The sequence below is a fragment of the Echinops telfairi genome, unplaced genomic scaffold (genome assembly GCF_000313985.2).
Source record: "Echinops telfairi isolate 266 unplaced genomic scaffold, ASM31398v2 ScPeMD7_7416;HRSCAF=8454, whole genome shotgun sequence".
Taxonomy (NCBI): domain Eukaryota; kingdom Metazoa; phylum Chordata; class Mammalia; order Afrosoricida; family Tenrecidae; genus Echinops; species Echinops telfairi.
Genome location: NW_022111316.1, coordinates 2,018,763 through 2,026,361, shown reverse-complemented (window position 1 = coordinate 2,026,361; position 7,599 = coordinate 2,018,763).

Here is a 7,599-nt window from a genome sequence, read left to right as displayed (position 1 = left end):
TGGGCCTGACTTAGATAGTTTTTATGTGAAGGTCTTACAGTCTAAGAAAATAATGACTTTTGATTCATTTATGAACCTTTGCATAGGAATAATAGCCAATTAGATACAAAAGATTGCATTGGGATTTCTAAAACTTAGAGGAAAGAAGAGAGAATAAAATTAAAATAATTAAACTAGTCTCTGGAGGACTATAATTATACTACTTTCTTTATCCATAAACTATTTATAAAATAAACTCGATAAATACAAGAGTTACCCCACAAAAAATGGAAGAAAACCCTGCTGGGCTGAGCATTCATAGTACAAAATATTCCCCCACTAGGGAAGCATCAAGCAACTCGCTCTGAGTTAGTGCACCCAGTGGCAGTATCTGGGAAGGTTCTCTCTGGTCACAGTGAATTTTTGCATAAAAGCAGTTTCACTTGAACCTCATTTATAGTGATGGCTGATTTAAGAAAACAGTGTGTAGTTGTGAGTTTTTGTTGTCTGCATGGGGAAAATACCACAGAAACTGTTGTGATGTTGAACACAACTTACAAGGACAGTGATATGGGAAAAACTCAAGTGTATGAGTGGCTTTCTCATTTAAAAAAGGTGAAATATCAATTGATTACAACCTCATTCTGGACATCTGTCAACTTCATGAATGGATGAAAATGTGAATTTGTAGTGCATTTGAAGTTCTGTTCTATCGGGTCAGACTTTTCATCAAGTTTTCTGTTTAGAAGTTCTGAAAAGATAGCATAACAGTGTGCATCAAAAAAGACCTGATTTGTGCCAGAAGGGCACTGGTTTTGCCACCACAACAATGCACTTGCTCATGCAGCCAACTCAGTGTGCCAGTTTTGGGGAAAGAACAGCATGCCCCACACACCTTACTCACCTCACCTTGCTCCCTGAAACTTCCTTTTGTTTCTGTGAATGCAGAGGGACATGAAAGGATTTGATAACATAGAAGAGGTGAAGAAAAAAAACGAGGGAGATGCTGTCAGCCACCCAAACAGATGAGTTTGGAAAACATTTCCTAGAATGAAGTCACAGATTTGACAAATGTATTCAGAGTAATGGAGAGGACTTTGAAGGTGATAAGGTGTTTATTTTTGTAAAACAAATTTAAATACACAGCTTTGGGGAAAAAAGTCCGATATTAGGGGGGTACCCCCTTGTAGCTATTTTATAAAACTGCATACTTCTTTACATAATAAAAGGGGAAAAATTGCTTATGACCAATAAGTTATAGATTTGGTATTTAAAGTCAAGCTGGCTTGACTTTGGTATCCGGGTTCTTTTTACTCCATGACCTCTGGTCCCTGAGTGGCTGAAACCATTTGCACTCAGCTACTAATCAAGAAGTGGATAGTTTGAATCCACCCAGTAGCACGTCAGAAGAAAGTCCTGTTTCTGTGAGAAGTACAACCCAGAGACCCCAATGGGGCAGTTCTACTCTGTAGCACTCAGAAGTGGGTTTGGTTTCTTTTGATACTCTGCTACTTGTTGTAGTGTGAGAAATAAAATGCTATTTCCCAAGTTATGGCTCATTTGTTTTTCAAGATAGAAGATCAGAGTGTTAATCCTCAGGTTAAAGTAAAGCAAAACAAGTGCAACAACAAAACAACCCAAATGAACAAAAAGCCTTTCCATTCCTATCAACACATCTTTCTTCCATGGAGCATCTGGTAGGCTGACCCATGGACCTTTCAGGCAGCAACCATGTGCTTAGCCATTGCAACACCAGCATTCCTTAATGGGGAGACTTGTTTCTATGTTTAAAAAACTAACAAACCAAACTCACTGATGTTGAGTCCATACCAACTCATAGCAACCCTATAGTACAGGTTGGAACTACCCCGGTGGGTTTCTGAAACTGTAACTCTTTACAGGCGTAGAAAGCCTTGTCTTTCTTGTGAAGAGCACCTGGTGATTTCAAACTGCCGACCTTGTGGATAGCAGCCCAACTTGTAATCACTCTGCCACACGGTCTTCAGTTTCTAAATATTCCCAAATACATGGATTTCCCTCACTGCCATAGGGATAATTCTGACTCATAGCACCCCTGTAGAACAGAGTAGAACCACAACTGTGGGTTTCTGTGGACACACATCTTTATGGGAGCAGAAAACAGCATCTCTCCTGATGGTGGTTTTGACTGCTGACTCTGAGGTTAGCAGCCCAACAAATAACCCACTATGACACCAGGCCTCCTATATAAATAGATAGCGGCCATGATATCAAGTCCAACTCATGATGGCATTAGGTACAGCAGAAGCAAACGTTGCCCAGTACTCATCATCCTAATAAATGTCAGTGGGTTTGAGGTCACATTGGCAACTAGTGTGCCAATCCAGCTCACCTATGATTTCCCTCATCTGCACTGGCCTTTCCCTTCATCAAACATGATCTTCTCTTCAAGAGAATGGTTTCTCATGATGACATGTCTAAAATAAGTGAATTCTACATTGTTCTATAGGTTGTCCATAAAGGTGATCAAATGCTTCCCCAAACATTTTTTTAATAATTATGTGTAATGCATGCCTTGAGTTTAAAAAATATTCCTGGTGTGAAAAACCATATCATTGTGAATGAAGGAGAGTGCGGGGTGGAGACCCAAGGCCATCTGTACGCAACTGGACATCCCTTTGCAGAGGGGTAGCGGGGAGGAGATGAGTCAGTCAGAGTGCAGTGTAGCATCGATAAAACACTCAACTTTCCTCTAGTGCTTAAATGCTTCCTTCCTGCCCATTATCATGATCCCAATTCTACCTTATAAGTCCGGCTAGACCAGAGGATGTACACTGGTGCAGATAGGAACTGGGAACACAGGGAATCCAGGACAGATGACCCCTTCAGGACCAATGGTGAGAGTGGCAATACTTGGAGGGTAGAGGGAAGGTGGGGTAGAAAGGGGGAACTGATTACAAAGATCTACATATAACCTCTTCCCTGGGGGATGGACAACAGAAAAGTGGGTGAAGGGAGATGTTGGGCAGTGGAAGATATGACAAAATAATAATAATTTATAAATTATCAAGGGTTCATAAGGGAGAGGGAGTGGGGAGGGAGGGGAAAAACAAGGAGCTGATACCAAGGACTCAAGCGGAAAGCAAATGTTTTGAGAATGATGAGGGCAACAAATGTACAAATATGCTTGACACAATGGATGTATGTATGGATTTTGTTATCAACAGAAACTAGTACTGAAAACAGAATGTAATACTAGTAAAATTGAGAGGAATGAGAGAAAGAAGGGCCCTGATAAGATGGATTAACACGGTGGCTGATCACAATGGATTAAAACATAAGAACAATTGTACGGATGGCACAGGATTGAAGAATGAACAGCATAGAGTTTTATGAGCCCCCAATAAAATGATTTAAATAAAAAATTATAGATTCCTGGTCTGTATGCTAAATTATGTCACAATAATTAAATGAAAGCATGAGGACTTAGTTTCATGTGTTGGAGTCTTCAAAGCGCATGCTCTTTTTCTTACATGCTCCCTCCATCAGGCACGAATAATGTTGGGTAAATCCCTCCATTCACTCACAGGAACAACGCTCAAACAATTAAGGACATGTGATGCAGTTCATGCAGCAATCCTGTGCCATCCGTACAATTGTTCTTATGTTTTAATCCATTGTGATCAGCCACCGTGTTAATCCATTTTATCATTCCTTTTTCTCATTCCACTCAATTTTACTAAGAATTATGTTCTGTTTCAGGGACTATTTTCTGTTGATAACATGCCAAAAGTTTGTGAGAAGAAGTCTCAGCATCCTTGCCTCCAAGGAGCATTCTGGCTGTACTGCTTCCGGGACAGATCTGTTGGTTCTTTTGGAAGTCCACGGTACTTTGAAAATTCTTCGCCAGCACCATAACTCAAATGTAAGGATTCTTCTACAGTCTTCCTTATTCAATGTCTAACTTTCACATGCATATAAGATGATCAAAAATACTATGAATTGTGTCAGGAGTACAGTAGTCCTTTAAACACTTTAAAGAGATCTTGTGCAGGATGCAATGTATCCTTTGTTCTCTTGACTGAGGTTTCTATGAGCATGGATTATGAATCCAAGCAAGAAGAAATCCTCTACAACGTTGAATTACTGTAGCTGGACTGAAATGGGTTAGAGGTTCTCATTTATTTTTCAGAGTTATATAAAAATGACCAATGGCTCAGTGAGAATTTTCTTCTTATTCAGTTTTCTGAGGTCCAAGGTACCCTTAAAGGGAGTTCCGTGATGTTTCCCACTGAATTCTCTAACACTTCCTTTTCTAGTCTTGCCCTTCCGGTAACGTGCTTCAGCCCTTCCAGTTCTGTGAACTTCTTGGATGTCCTTTCTTCTTTTCTTTCCATATTTAAATGTCTCTGCTTCAAGGGAGTTGATTTATTAAACTTGCTCCATCTCAGTCACAGAAATGTTTCATTATCATTAATCTGGAAGACTTTCATCTCAAGATTATTACCATTTTTAAAATTGATTTCACAGGTACTTCTGAGAACTATGGTGACTACCCGACCAACCTGCTTTCTAGTAAAAATATTTTCAGCATGACATGATATCACTGGCACTTAATCGTTGGTTCAGTTGGGGTTTCCCTATGAAAGATAAGGAATTCATAACCTTTTCATAAATGTTTCATTAAAATGTTATCTTCAGTATAAACCCCAGATCTAATTTCCTCTTAAAATTCCTCAGAAAGATCATCTTCTTCCTTGACTTGTTTCTTTTCAAGGGCTCTCTTGCTGACTGACACCCTTGCCCTCAGACCTTAACAGCTTAGTGCATGCTGGAATTACACGCAACTGTCCTGAAAGTTTTCTCTGACAACCAGAATCCATTCTGCTCACACACAAGGCAGGAAGGCATGACAAAGAGTTAAAACAGTGGTAGATAAAGACAGTGTCCCTTGCGTAGGTGTGTTAGGCCAGGTTGTCTAGAGGAACAAGTCAAGTGGCACTCATACATGTATGAGTGTATAAAGGAAGAGCTTTATATCAAGAAGTAATTCTATATCATGAATGCATTCAGCCCAGTCCAATGCAAGTCCCTAAGTCCAATGCGAGTCCACAAGTCCCTCTACAGACTCACACAGCCACAAGCTAGTAAGATGGAAAACGGAACTGGAAAGCAGGAAGGTCACAGGCCAGTGAGTGCAGAGTCCAGGATCCAAGGTCAGTGTGAACATGGCAGGGCACCTGAAGCTCTCAGGGTCAGGTGGCCCACATGGGGCTACCCTTTGAGGCAGGCAGAGTTCCAGCAGGCCTACAGCAGAGGGACAGACAGAGATCTTATCAGTTCATTTTGCTCTTATACAAAAGGCTTACTGCATCGAGGTGTCAACAGGCTGTGACTAGGTTTCACTCTCCTCCTAGCCAACTAAATGTTGTCTAGTTGACATAATCTCTAACTACCATAGCAGGGTAACTATGCTCTGCATGCTTTGTATTGATTTTAAGAGTTCTCTGATGGGATTAAGTGCTTACGATTAAGTTTTTCTTTATTTTCTCTTCTCTTCTTACAGAACATCAATGAAACCTCCCCAAATAAACTATGTACACAATCCAAGAAGGACAGGTGCTCCTGCTTAGAAAGGAGCTTCTTGCTATCTTGGATCTTTTTCTCATCTTACAGGTGGCCCATGTCTTAATTGGTCTCAGGAAAACATTCACCTTGGGCAATAGGGAGCATGGCATTTGAGTATATGGAGGATTTCAAAATTATTTTTAAAATTCCATCTTCTTTTTGTTAACTTTCTGAAGCCCCCTCATGGAACTGTTTCACCCTTTTACATTTGCTGTCTATGGCATCCTTATACATTACAACAGTAGTTCTCAACCTTCCTAATGCCGCGACCCTTTAAAACAGTTCCTCATGTTGTGGTGACACCCCAACCATAAAATTATTTTCATTGCTACTTCATCACTGTAATTTTGCTATTGTTGTGAATAGGGTGACCCCTGTGAAAGGGCCGCTCAACCCCTAAAGGGGTCACACCACACAGGTTGAGAACAGCTGCATTAGAAGGTTTCCATGTCTGACATTTACATGCCTTTTCAAGTATTCCTTTCAGATTTTTGTCTAAAAACCCCGTCTTTAATTTTATCTACTCAAAGCATTTGGGGCTTGCCTGTCAGCTTGTTGTTTTGGGGTGCCTTGCAAAGTGGTTCTGAGAGCTAAGTGACTAGTGTTTCAAATAACAGCAAGGCCACCCAAGGAAAATAAGCTTTAGCAGAACTTCCAGAATAAGATACGTTATGAAGAAGAAATTGACTGTCCACTTCTGAGGAATTAGCCACCAAAAATCTTATGCACAGCAGTGAAGTGTTGTTAAATATCCTGAAAACTTTATGAACAGCAGCAGAATATTGTTGGATGTAATGCAGGAAGATAAACCCAGCAAGTGGAAAGGCACTCGTATTAGGCTGGGTGGCCTAGAGAAGCAAAACCAGTGACACTCACATATGTATAAGAACAAACTTCATATCAAGAAATAACATTACCTCAAGAAGGCATCCAAGCCCATTCCAACTTAAGTCCATGCGCCAGATATCAGTGGGACCCCTCTTCAGACTCACGGAGCTGCAGGCCCACGATGCAGCAAAGTGCAGTGGGATTGAGGAAGATCACAGGCTGTGAACCTCATGGGAGCAGATTGGCGAGCCTTTTCTCCTTCAGAGCACCTGGTGACACTGCCAACTCTTTGGTTACCTGTCAGGTATTTAACAACCGGGCAACCAGGGTTCCTTATTTCATCACTTCTATTGTCAGAGAATTTGGGGGCATTTTGCTAAGTCATCCCCAACACTTTGAAGGAAGAGATAATTTTCCCTGAAACACTGCCTAGCAGTTCTAAAATCACAGCTGTTTCCAGAAAATCGAGATATTTCCCCTGTTGTCCATGTTAGGAAATTTCAGAGCCTAACCTGGAATAGCCACAGCTGCCCAATGGAAGTGAGCCATGCAACTAGGAGGAAAAATGAGATTGCAGCCAAACCCTAAATTTACTGAAGACCATATTCAGGGAGTGGGTGGTTGTGGCATGAATAACTTTTGCCTATCTTTCTCTGACCAAATCTTATTCTGGTTCCAGATTTCTAGTCCCTTTAACATAAGGTAGAGTATAAAGTAGGAGAATCCTACCAACCCCCACCCACTTTCTAAATATATATCCAATAAAAATCTTTTAGTTTATTAAAGGCTTGGTAATTAAAGGGTAAATCAATTCTCCTCTTTTATTCAATGAGTCAACTGCTTTTCCCTTTTACCAGGAAGAAGCGAGTTTAGTACGCAACAGGACACTAGGGTGGAAGCAGTTGCTTGTTGCTGGCGGTGACTACTAATGATGTTCCGGGATTTAGTATCTGCGGCACTAAGAAAGCGCTGTTCCAAATAATCTTTGACTCATGTCGTTGTGTATGAAAATGTTCAACAAGTGTAGGTCTATTGCGCTGTACATAAGGTCAGCTTGATCATGTCTCAAAGAGCAGAATACTTTATCAAATACAAAATTCTCACAGTTAATGCCAGATATTGCTTCTGTTTGTTGACAAGGATGGTGTGACGATAATTTCATATCTCGTGCAGGAAAAGGTTGTC